This window comes from Ptychodera flava, chromosome 1 (assembly GCF_041260155.1).
Source record: "Ptychodera flava strain L36383 chromosome 1, AS_Pfla_20210202, whole genome shotgun sequence".
NCBI classification, from domain to species: Eukaryota; Metazoa; Hemichordata; class Enteropneusta; family Ptychoderidae; genus Ptychodera; species Ptychodera flava.
This window is the reverse complement of record NC_091928.1, coordinates 16,702,240-16,714,986: the sequence shown is the minus strand read 5'-3', so window position 1 is coordinate 16,714,986 and position 12,747 is coordinate 16,702,240. Positions and strand designations below refer to the sequence as shown.

General features: G+C 35.6%; 1 long non-coding RNA gene across 1 annotated transcript; it reads right to left on the bottom strand.

Moving 5' to 3' along the window:
- Positions 1–10,868: 10,868 nt before the first annotated feature.
- Positions 10,869–12,255, bottom strand: LOC139132915 (uncharacterized). Its single transcript, XR_011552504.1, has 3 exons — positions 12,033–12,255; positions 11,461–11,552; positions 10,869–10,975 (listed from the first exon to the last, which is right to left on the bottom strand). It is a non-coding gene; the product is annotated as an uncharacterized lncRNA (long non-coding RNA).
- Between the last annotated feature and the right edge of the window lie 492 nt (positions 12,256–12,747).

The following is a 12,747-nucleotide window of genomic DNA, read 5'->3' as shown; positions in this document are numbered from 1 at the left end:
TCCTCAAACCTGCCAAGTTGATCCTGGACTCTGAGAAGTCGTGCGCCAGACCCTGCAAATTTTGATTGTTCTCATAACCTCCCACCTGTCTTGCATTCTGTTCAACCTTAAAAACATCATCTTCTCTAAAACCACATAGCAAATCCACTTTAAATTGTGCATATAGCATCTGCTCAGTAATCGCATTAATGTTTGGCAATTGGACGAAAATCAGACATGGCGTTTTTCGGCATTAAAGGATTTATGCATCTCTAGGCCTGCACAAACGTTGTAGGACTTGAATCCCCAAATTGCAATAAAACAACCGTTTGCCGATTAGAATCAAAGGGGGGGGGGATGCCGTGATCACTGAAACTCCTGGAGAGGAATTTTGTAACGGATACCCTGATAATGTAACATCAGGTGATCACACTTGACGCTGGCTATGCTGTTCACCGCTTGTCATGATTGGCATGTTTAATGGGTGCAGGGCACACCTCATACAATGCGCTGATATGCGAAGCGTGGCCACAAAGAGAAGACGTGACCCAGAACACCCTGTCTTTTTAATGTACATGAATAATACTCATTCGCTATTTTTAGACGCTGCCGCAACATTGTCGTTGCTATAAGAGAATATATTCGCCGTCAAACATTCAAATCGGTTAGTTTTGCGTTGGAGACTTAATTTGGCGGTCATTTGCACCTGCAGTTACAATAATTCATTCCGGACACTTTCAACGAGCTCAAGCGACATTGGCCTGTTGACAGTTCACACGTAAGTTTGACAGCGACAAGTAGATCCCTCATGTCATGCTAGAATATCGAACCTTAACTATTATCAGCAAGAGTATTTTATATATCTGTCCATCTTGCGACTGATTGAAAATACTATTACTTAAAGCAGCTTCAATAGTTGAAGTGGAATTCCCCTAATCAAAAAATCATGCAGGTAAAATAAACAAAACGCTAATTCCTCTCCGATTCTGGCTATATTTGGTATCATCTGTCTTGCACACTAAGACGGCACCCTAAGTGATATTGAAATGCATTATGAGTAAAAAGTCGACATCTAATTTCAGTAAGAGTTTGAGATAGTCATATCATGAGTACTTTTAACACACACGTAATCGCTGTCAAGGCAAAAAGTTCTGTTTGTTCGGGAAGTACAAAAATTCATTGATCTTTTCATATTTCAAGGCATGTATGGCATTGAATTCCTGTGTAATCAACAATTTTTTCCCTCTCTTCTGTGATCTTACGTGTTTTACCTGTAGAGATCCGCCATATTGAAAATATGGTCGACCACCTGAGACTTTATGACTCACTAAGGTGGTGAATTCTTATTTCAAATAAAGAGAAAGAGATATACAATATACAAAACAAACATAACGAGAAAGGGTTATTTATATGACAGTTGGTGAATTTCGATCGAAAAAAATGAGCTGCCTTGAAGAATTTGTCGATGTAGTATTATTCGAGAGGCAGATCTGAATAACGCAAAAAGAATGCATTATAAACATTATAATGCCTTGTAGCTGTCACCAACGATAAGGAAACATTTTGCAAAGACTCAGTTGCAGAAGATGTTTTGTCGATACATACATGTAATCTTTACACTTTGGTTATAGCCCTCTGACTATTAAATGACGTAATCGATGACTCGATACACTTCATGCTAAAAGTAAGATTGATATATTAATCACAGGGCCACAGACAAGCTCACATGCCCATGGATAGCTTACACTCTTAGTACACACAGACCATGGAAAATACGATGTAGTAGATGGATTATGTATCTGGTGTTAAATACGTGTCGACAGGCCGACTTTTTATGTGAGCATCTACTTTTGCGTGCAGCACGACTTACATTGTATTTGGGAAAATAATGTAAGGGAAAAGCCAGAAACAAATTAATACAGATAGATAAATATACACTGAAAACGGAGACATTCGTGGACAAGAGGAGGTAGATCAAACCATTGTTTTCCATAGGGATGCAACACAGTGCCAATCGAAACAATAATCCGATGTACTGAATAGGATGCGAATAATTTATCCGAGTAAGAGACTAAATATCGCATCTGATGAGATCACCTAAGATTAATTTCCATGTCAGAAATGATCAATTCAATATTTTATGTTAAATGATTCAAAACAACTAGGGCACATGCACCGAATGGAAAAATAAAGTTCCCATCAATGGCGAGTGGTTCAATGCATTTATTATTGTTACCGCGAACAGGTCCCCTTATCAAAGGCACTAACCGACACAGGTTAATTGCGTGCTCTTACTGTAATAAAAAATTATTTTTTATTCAATAACATGGTGGCAATAGACTTACGAGGCCTTTTGTCACCAACATTGCACCGTAATTTATCTGAATAAAAATAACATTATATTTCAGGCATACCTTTCAACGATATCATCCATCATGTCCATCACAAACTATTGATATTAATGATGATGATGATGATGATATTGATGTTGTTGTTGCTTGTCTAAGATGGCAAGAAAATTTTAAAATCGAAAACACTCTGCGTCATTGCCGTGAGAATTACTTATTACTGTATCCAGGTTATACACTGAGACAGTCCTCTATACATGTGAAGAGGGCGGTATCAACGTCGACGTTAAAAATGACGGTATTTTTCCACCGTAGACATCAGCTAAATATGAACCCGAATTATCCAACATTTACTGATATTTGAAATTCAAAATGGCCACATCATTGTATTAGCTGTACGGGGTATGCAAAATTTTCGAGTTTATAAAAAAATATGACGGTGAAAATATTTTCGTACGCCAAGAGCTTTAAAATGAGCCTTTGCAAGCGGTGGACAGGGAAAGTATATCTATCTATTTGAGAGTCCGAAAGCATATTCTATCTTATCGAGCATTTTACATATTCAAAATTTCTCCCTCAGGTTGCAGTATATCATAACACATTCTTGAGATTTAAAAATTGTACAGAACTGAAATCATCAACAAAACGGAAATCATTAAGAAATATCTAACATTTTCAAAATTCTCTGTCAGTGTGACGTTTCGGACCCTACAATTTTAATAAATGTGCACAATTTCAGTTGTATATTCGTATAACGGCCTTCGCTATAAAAGTTCTCTACCGTTAATAGTTTTGTCCTGTGTTGGGGGGGGGGCAACCCATCCATATGACAATGAAATGCATTGCGGGTGAAAAGTCGACTTTTCACCGCAGCAAGTATTTAAGATAGTGATGTAATAAGTACGTTTAAGACAAACGTTATCATTATCGTGGCAAAAAGATCTATTTGTAAGTGAGCATGCATCATGTCAATATTTCCCACTGCATAAAAACCCTATATTACTTACTGTATTAACATGGATTATTGCCTGTATTTTACCTGAAGAGTGCATATACAGGTGAATACAGTCAAGAATTCATTTTTTGTATTCAGCAAGCCTGTATTCATGTGGATTCGTGTGAATTCATGTGTATTATACTATAATACAGGCAACTCATTAATGTGAATTTATCTGAATTATTTGGTTTTCATGCAGTGTCCGGCGAATCTGGGAACCATTGCTGCATAACCGAAATACTTACTTTGCTTTTGTTATCTTCGTGTTTTACCTGTAGGTATCAGCCATATTGGAAATATTGTCGATCGTGTCAGGCTTTAAGGACTAATTTGGGGGGCAAAATCGTGTAAGGTACTGAGAACTGTTAAGGTATAAAATGGACCATGGCTTGCTAAAGAAAGAGGAAGTACGCTAAAGAAAGAGAAATTACGAAATGTTCATGTTTTGCATGTTTACAAGTGTTTTACATGTTAAAAAACACAGTGTCAATTTGTCGATACGTTGGTTTAATGAAAACAGTGTACAATGAAAACAACATATCAAAAAAATATATTGTTACGTAAAAACTCCATAAAATAACAATTTTAAAACAGAAGTTCATTTTTGACTCTACAAAACGATTTCTGATCTCTATGTAAAAACGTTTTTGCCTGCTACAGATGCTACGTAATTTGAAAATGTAGTTGAAATATTTAAAAGGTTCAAAAATAATATCTATTAAATACTAAGAATTTTGAGTATGGTAACCAACTTAAGTATTTAGCGTCAACTTAAGTTACTAACAAAAATGTTTCAAACCTTACCATAACGTGGTATGGTAGAGTGACCTAAACTAATTTTCGATAGCGCAGATGATTAACATATTTGCTTCAAAGAGTTTGAAGTGACACGATCCCAAATGTCTGACAGAAAATTACGCCGCCCCAGTATTAATACTTAAAAGGTTATATAAGAGAACATGAAACCAATCTAGAACTTCTATTGATATGCTAATTACTGATCCCAAAATATCTCCACTTGTGACTAATTGAATTTTCCAAAATGTTGTAAACATGACTAATTTACTTCAAGGTCATGAAGGACAGTGACCTTAAGAATGTTCTAGATTAATTAAACACAGGTCAAGAGTTAAGGGGAAAATGACCCACATAACAATTGCAAGTTGCGGGAAATATCGTATTTTTCCAACTGCACTTTAACTAAGTACCATTTATACTGCGCCAGATATAAGGCCAACTCGAGTGTCTATAGCATAACCGACAGGAATGCAGCTATGACACAAGGAACAGACAATACAGGTAATAACAGATTTTTCATATACGAACATTAACACATTATTGGAAAAATCCATATTTTTTCAGACTCTACATTTATCCGTCGCCGCTTAAATATGGAAAAATTTATATAACCTGGTGTCACATGTTCACTGCAAACGTTTTCAAATAAAAAACACCAAGCAGCATTCATTTCTCCACATCTCATTAAACACCATGAAAAAAGATAAGCGCTTGACTGCCGTACAAGGTGGAGAGTGGTGGTTATTTTGTTTTTTACACTTTTTCAATGTTAATTTCAATGTTAACAGGAGGCACCGTGGCCAAGTGGTTAGGGTAACGGACTCACTATCAGAGGGTGGTGAGTTCGAGACCCGGTTCAAGACCCAGTAGGTCCAGAGTAACGGACTCACTGTCGGAGGATGGTGAGTTCGAGACTCTTGCACGGTGTTGTGCCCTTGAGCAAGGCACTCCTCAGTGCTCCATTGGGGTTGGTGGGTTATGAATACCTCCCTGTAATTGGGCTAACGCCTGTTGGATGATGGCCTGATAAAAAAAAATAGCTGTCATGCGATGTCTCATTCTATTGACAGGCGCTGACCTCTTGTTTGCAACGCAGGGAGGTGGTACTTCGCAGGGGTTGAATATTTGCAAAAAATGCCAGAAAAAATGCCAGAAACATATGACTTAACATAGGATATCACAAGATTCAACCTATTACTCCTGTATTGAGCTACCCAAATATTATTTCCGTTATAATAATTCCTTCAAAATGTTATGTCGGAAACATCGTTCGGTATACTAGATGGAGGCAGCCGCCTCTTTTTGTTTATTATATTTACTTGCAAGTTGCAAATCGTCCTTGTCGTCCTTACAAAGACGATGTTTTCTTATTCAAACCAAACCGCAAAACAGTTAGAAAATATCTCACTACAAAAACTGCAGTCGCTCTTATATTGCTTAAACACCATAGCTACTGGAAGAAACAATGTGTGCTCGAAGCACAGGATAAACATTGTGTAGGATGATTTAAAATGACCGTGATCTAATGTACTATTTTCACACGTATGTTATAGTCAGATGAAGAAATATAAAAAGGTATAAGATGATAGTCATAGATAGTCAAACGTATGGTACATTGAGACGGAGCAATTTAAAAAAAGGCTTCAAGCGACTGTGACCTATTTTCAACTGTATGCTACATTGAGATGTTAAAAAAAAATAGAAAGATTTCTTCTTCAAGCAATGTCTTGCCATTTGTACTAATTAAAATTTAATATCCTCTTTATCACTAAGAGATCAAACGACATTTTTTCTCCCAATGTACCTCTGATTTTTGTTGTGTACTGAACATTTAGCAACAAAGCTACTTATGTCATTTACTTTGATCATTTCGGTCTGTTGACAACATCAGTCGAATTGAAGATAATGTGTAACACAAAACACGAACATAAGCTGTGCGCCATTTTTTTCAGACCTGTTTTTGTATCCGTCCAACCAAAGTCACAACTTTCGTCAGAAATCTTGATGTTAGACATAATACATTGTTGATATCATCTTTTTTTAAAAACCTAGTATGTCTATCTATTCCCAGCAAATCTAACCGTATGACTTAGAAATTACAGGAACAAAATACCCAGCCTACTTAGCTGTAAGACAAAAAGGACAAAATTTATCTTTGAAATAATAACCTTTTTTACTTGTTATGTGATAAATAATCAGCTCAAGCTTATTATGTATACATTTCACAAATTATGATGTATGGTTGTGCGTGCAACTCATATGAAGAATCTAGAATAAGACAAGACTTATAAACACAAACTTAGACAAATATTGTGATCAGATCATTGGAAAAATTCCCTTTTAGATGTAGAGGTGAGGTACCAAGAAATTATATATCTATTTTTAAGGCAGTATTCCGTCACTGTCCTTGAATTCAAGGCACGAATTTTGTGGTTTTACTGATTTATCACATGAACTGACCCGCATTGCAACCTGTGTGACGTAGAACAGGACTGATGAGAAATCCGAATTACCCCTGTTCTACGTCATCAACCGGGACTTTTCCCAGCACTTCGCCGGGACACTTTCGTGCACAGACCTATCTGTAGCGATCGATGCCGTGTTCTCATGACATTTTTACGAAAAGGTAATGCAATAAAGTCATACATGGAAATATGGAAGGCATGTACAACGAAATTTTGAGTTGCTAAAATTTTTGTAGCTTTTCTAAAGAATAGAATGGGGATGCTGTCGCGGCTTGCGCTCCAGTCAAGTCGTACGGACGGCTCAATTAGGACGTTGAAACTGGCGATAAGGCCGAAAGCAAAACCTCAACGGAAGTTCAACTGAATAATAAGTACCGTATGATCTTCGTAAAGCGACATAGAAGGCAAAAAATACTAAATTATTAGGCGAACAACGACTAATTCCTTCATCACATAAAAATTTCGTAAATTCTCGATTGCAATCGAACCTGCAGCGTAGCGCTGTGGCGAAGACATCAACTATCAGCTACAGCTATAGCCTGAACTCCCCAGTTCAGTGTTGTTGATGTGTTTTCGAAAGTTGACTCGGATATAACATCAAAGTTCGTAAGACATAAACATTGACGACTGGGATCGGGATTGACGTTTTGGCAACTGTGGAGACCGGTGGTGACTGCCCGTTGAGGCCCGACTTATACTTTTTAGTTTGGGTCACAGTGAATGCCATGGAACTGAACTTTTCGGGATCGCCAAGATCGTAAGCTCGCGATATTTTGGAAGCTACAACACCTCCTGGAATAAGATGTTGAATATTCTAAATAACTCTCGTTTTAGTACTATTGCAGGCAGGCGCTAGCGTGGTGAAGCCTCCTTTGGTGTCGGGACAGCGCAAAATAAAGATTGACAAGTTCACATTACCTAATCTGTATGTCCCATTGGATAAGATGGCATTCGGTGTGTCAAAATTTCAACTTGATATGATTAATGAATAAAAGCACAAAGCAAACATTGGCACATCTCCAGGGCGATCGGCCATTTTACTCATTAAATGAAAGTAATCCAGGAAAATTAAACCCAGCTCGCGACAATATATTTGCAATCCTCGACTATAAGCTTAATTTAGATCCATCCACATTAAAACGAAAAGTACGAAGACCGTTCATGTGATATATATATATTATCTCACGGAATGTTTCTCTGTTTGACGTCATCGTATATAAGTGCACAACTTCTCGCCGAATTTAATGGGATTATATATAATCATACTGCAAATTGTCACTTCGGAGCAATCTTGACAGTGAGGCAGGTACACCTAACACGATTAGAACTAATTTTGGATAATTGGATCTTCATATTTTTTAATTTCTCAAGCGTGTTAGGTGCTCTATGGCTGAATGTGGCAATATTTCAAATTACTCACAAAAAACAAGTGAGTAACTTAAAAAGAAAAGTAGATGAGGTTACATTTGCCGAAGAATTCGATTATCCCAAATTAGTTCCAATCGTGTCACCTACCCCTTCCAGAGACCTGATACCACTACTCGACGGTTGTTCAAGAGGATCCAATTTGTATTGACTACCAGACTTAGTCTGTCAATAGTCATATATATATATATATATATATATATATATATATAATATATATATATATATTAATATATATATACAGACTTAGTCTGTCAATAGTCATATATATGTATATATATATATATATATATATATATAATATATATATATATATATATATATATATATATATATATATTATTATATATTATAGCCCAAACATGGGACTATATGCCCGAGGGCGGTTGACCATTTGCCCGACGTAAGGAGGGCAAATGGTCTCCTGTCCCGAGGGTACGTACTCCCATGTTTGGGCTATAATGTTTTTATTACATGCCTCTCTTACACAGTTTTCACTCAAAATATTTAGATTTATTGGCAAATGATAATCCAATGCTTTATTTCCATCTTAGACGAAAATCCGTTAACAATAGAACGATTTTCATCATCGAATATAAACTACTGTTATGCGGTTTATCAATTTTTTTTTCTGCAAAAAATTCCCAAACCGGATTTCCTGTGCAAAACATGGAATTTCGACAATTTTACATCAAATAGTTGTCAAGTTGAAAATAGTTCCAGTTCACTTTCAATCCAATGATGACTATGCGGCCCGCGACGTCATCAACGAGTTACCATTGAATCCTATGGAGCGCGCGACGTTCGATATATGAGGCATGTAATATATATATATATATATATATATATATATATATATATATATATATATATATATATATATATATATATATATATATATATATATATATAATTTATTGTCGCGTCGTAGTCGGGAGAGAGTTAAAGGGAAGTGACAAACATACAAACATACAAACAAACAGTCAGACTGCTAGGCATCAACTGACAACTGTGAAAGAGGCCAATACTTCATGTAAGATTTTATTTTATACCATTTAATGTTGACATCAATGATCAATAACAACAACAGCTACACATCTTAAAGCTATTTAATAAATATTAAAGATCAATTAGCTATAACTTTGGTCTTTTTTTTTACTTTGTTTGTTCTGTGTATCATCTACAGTTTCTGGTTTGAGTCCCTGAACCATGGAGAAATTCCTAATATTTAGCTCATAAATACACCCTTTATGAGTATAATTTGCATTGTTATTTTGTATTCAGGTCCGGACTAGAATACATTTATCAACAATAACAATGGTCATTTCACATACACAGGCTTTGTTGGCAAGCATGACACCAGGCATTGGTCAGGATGATGGGATTATAGTAAAATTCTGTAGTTGATAGATTGAAACAGAGTAGTGAAAAATTAGTACAAAGTTACAGCTAATGTCCGTTTCATCCAAAAATAGAATTTACAGCAGAATGATTTTAAGTTGTCATAATTAAACAAGCATTTAAGTTTTTGTATGAAAAAACACTAATAACAACAACTTATCCTCTCATAAAGTTTTACACTAATCATGGATCTGTTATTCAACAATTCAATTATGATCAAAATTAATTGTCGTAAGACACATCACGGTTATGTTCCGGACGTTTTGTCGGACCAGAACATTGCTGTGAGTAAGGGTTTCATGATCTCCTGCTTGTTAAATCCAGAAGTCTACGAAAAACATTCCTCGTGATGTTTGATTTTATCTTTTTGTTTTCTTGATCAGATCGAGCTAGTTCGATATCAGTCACATTTGGTGTTATTTAGGCACGTACTCAAAGATACAGATAATAATTGTGATAAATAATTACACTTCTTCTAACACCATGGTGTCAAAACATACACAAACTGTCGAGTTATTGACTTTCACAGATAAAAAGAAAGCGAGTAATGGAGTTGATGTATGTGTCAAAAGACTCAATAAATTTAAAATATCTACAGATGATTAATGTTTTCCTAAATTCCATATTAGTAAACTACAGATGGGCCGAATGTGATAAATAACATAAACTGTGGGAAAATGCCAACTCTACACGTTATACATACGATAAACACGTACTAATACTGGCACTCTTATCATAATCTGTGCGGAGCTGTGATTTCGTGTACAATAATTAATACAAATTTAAGTGCTACCTTTGACCTATGCACTTGGAATACAAAGGAGTATTCTCATTGTCAATAACATACACAAAAACCCAAATTTAAACATTTCAATTACATGACACTAAAATTACAAACCTTTGATACCTTATACTAACGTGTCGGATAAGCATTTAATGAATGAAGTTTGCTAGAATTCAGTTTTCGAAAACAATTAACAATATCAATGTCGAAAGTTTATCCTATTTATTTTTTATGGCCATCGACAAACAAAATGAATGAAAAACATCTAAAAAAGTTGATGCCTGATGTATAAACATACCAGTTTTGTGTGGAATTTCACCGACAGAAACACATTGAAATTGCACGGTTTTCTTACTTATACTTAGTTTAAATAATTGTTTCAACATTTATTTTGTTTTTGCATTTTTTATAGTGGTCCAACAAAAGTTGATAATCTTGTGAGTGTAGTGAAAGATGTCGCAAAATAGGAAAAGTGTCGCGAAAATAGGTTTTTTGAAGGAAACTAATCTAAACGCTTATCTCATACGATTGTGCGTGTACTTGTTCTAAACGATTACATGTCATAACATATGTAGGACGTAAACTGTCAAGGAAGTGCATAAATATGAAACAAGAAGCAAATTTATTACATAATTGTATATTTTCATTGGTGATACGACATTCGCACATGTATGTATATCGATCACGTTGCTTTGATTTTACTGACATTCTATGGTCTTGACGTTTTAAGATGATTACACAGGCACACTGTAGAGGTCAAGTTCGTCTTTGGTGACATCTGTTAAGGAAAATATATTATATTTACCGTATCAATTAATCGTAATAAAGATGTGGTGAGATTTCAAGAGTCTTTAAGGAAGAAAATAGGATGAAATAATACATATCGTGTCGTTACTTAACATCAGAACTCAGTAGGTTTCTGGTGATCATCATTGCTGTGATCATCATCGTTAACTGTGGTTCAAAGTGAAAAGAAAATAATAAATGGGACATATGACGATAACTTCCGTTGAAGGTGATAATTAAATGTGATAATCTCTATGAGAGGGAACATCGCAAAATGATATAAAATTACACTTTAAAACAAAACTTAGGCCATGCAAGTTTTTGGTCACAAAATGTCGCAGGGCACACAAACTAATCTTTACTTGACACTTCTTTGTAAGTTTTAGAGTAAGTCATTTTTACTCAGGAATCCCTGTAATTCTCTCTTAAAACAACTTTTTAAAGAGAAGTGAAGATGGTGTTATCCCCCTAACGTACCCGGCAGCCGTCACCGTCCCATGTTGCTGATACTCCGTTCAGAAAACTGCACCGTGTTTGCTTGACTTGAATAGAGAACGTCATGTTGACCTCTACATGGATAAATAATTAAGACTGAATTACATTTACAGCTCTATCTGACAGTAAACCTAAATTTCCCCATTAATAAGCTGTTACGTATAATGAAAAAAGTTCTTCGAGTCTTTGTAGCTAATAGAAGAGGTCAATGGATTCTTCTGACTGGCATGTACATTCAATGGCAAGACAACATTATCAAATGAAAATTTGCCACGTGAAAATAAATTCATCATCACTTGTCAAAAACGCACAGGTCGTCAAAGTACAACTTCAAAATCACGTGACATTCAAATGCAAAAGAGTAACTTTCCAAATATCCCTATCTAGCTACAACCTTTCATTGAAAATAAATCGTGAAGTCCGCGTACAAAACAATCAAGAGGAAATAAGAGTTGTATCTGGAAAACGACAGCATGGAAATTTGGTTTCAATGGTAAAATGTTTCAGACTTTCATATTATGTCATTATTGCACATTTTAAAAAACGACACTTACTGATTGGAATTGTAAATGTCAAATAATATTCCCCTGACATCACAAAGTAGTTCTCCGGAATAAAGATGGTGGAATGATCGCCAATAAATTGGACATCAGCGGAAAATACATAGCCACTGTAGGTCTTCGAATACGGAACCACATCACTGAAAATGTACGCTGTTGCATTTCCATGCACGCTTTCAGAATTTTCCATCCTGATGATGGTGGCACAGAATGGCTTCAATATCTAAACAGGGAAAACGGTACTTGGTAAAGTTAAAGGTATCGAGGAATATCTCAAAACGTACTGCTTCATATATGCTGAATTAAATTTTCATTGGAAAATGTGATGATCAGGCGGCCTAGGATGTTTGGATGCAATTGAGCAAAGCATAAAAATATATATTTGCAAAATTCTCAAACGTATACAGTGTATTTACTTGACGTTTCTCTAAAGTTGCTTACTGTTATGTATGAGCCAAAGTAGGTTACTTCATCTGCTTCAAGATTTAAAGTCTGGATCAACACACTGGTGTTTGGTGTCAGGGGATCATTGGCGAGCATTATAGTGATGTCTTCCTCAGCCTCTATCACTATAAAAATGATAAAAATCCATGCGTATCGTTACACTATGTAATTGCATTACTTTTCATCATGGCAGAATAGTTGCGGTTCCTGGTGATCATATAATGACTTTTACAGATAAGGTTGGTTACATTTCAATAATAACGAG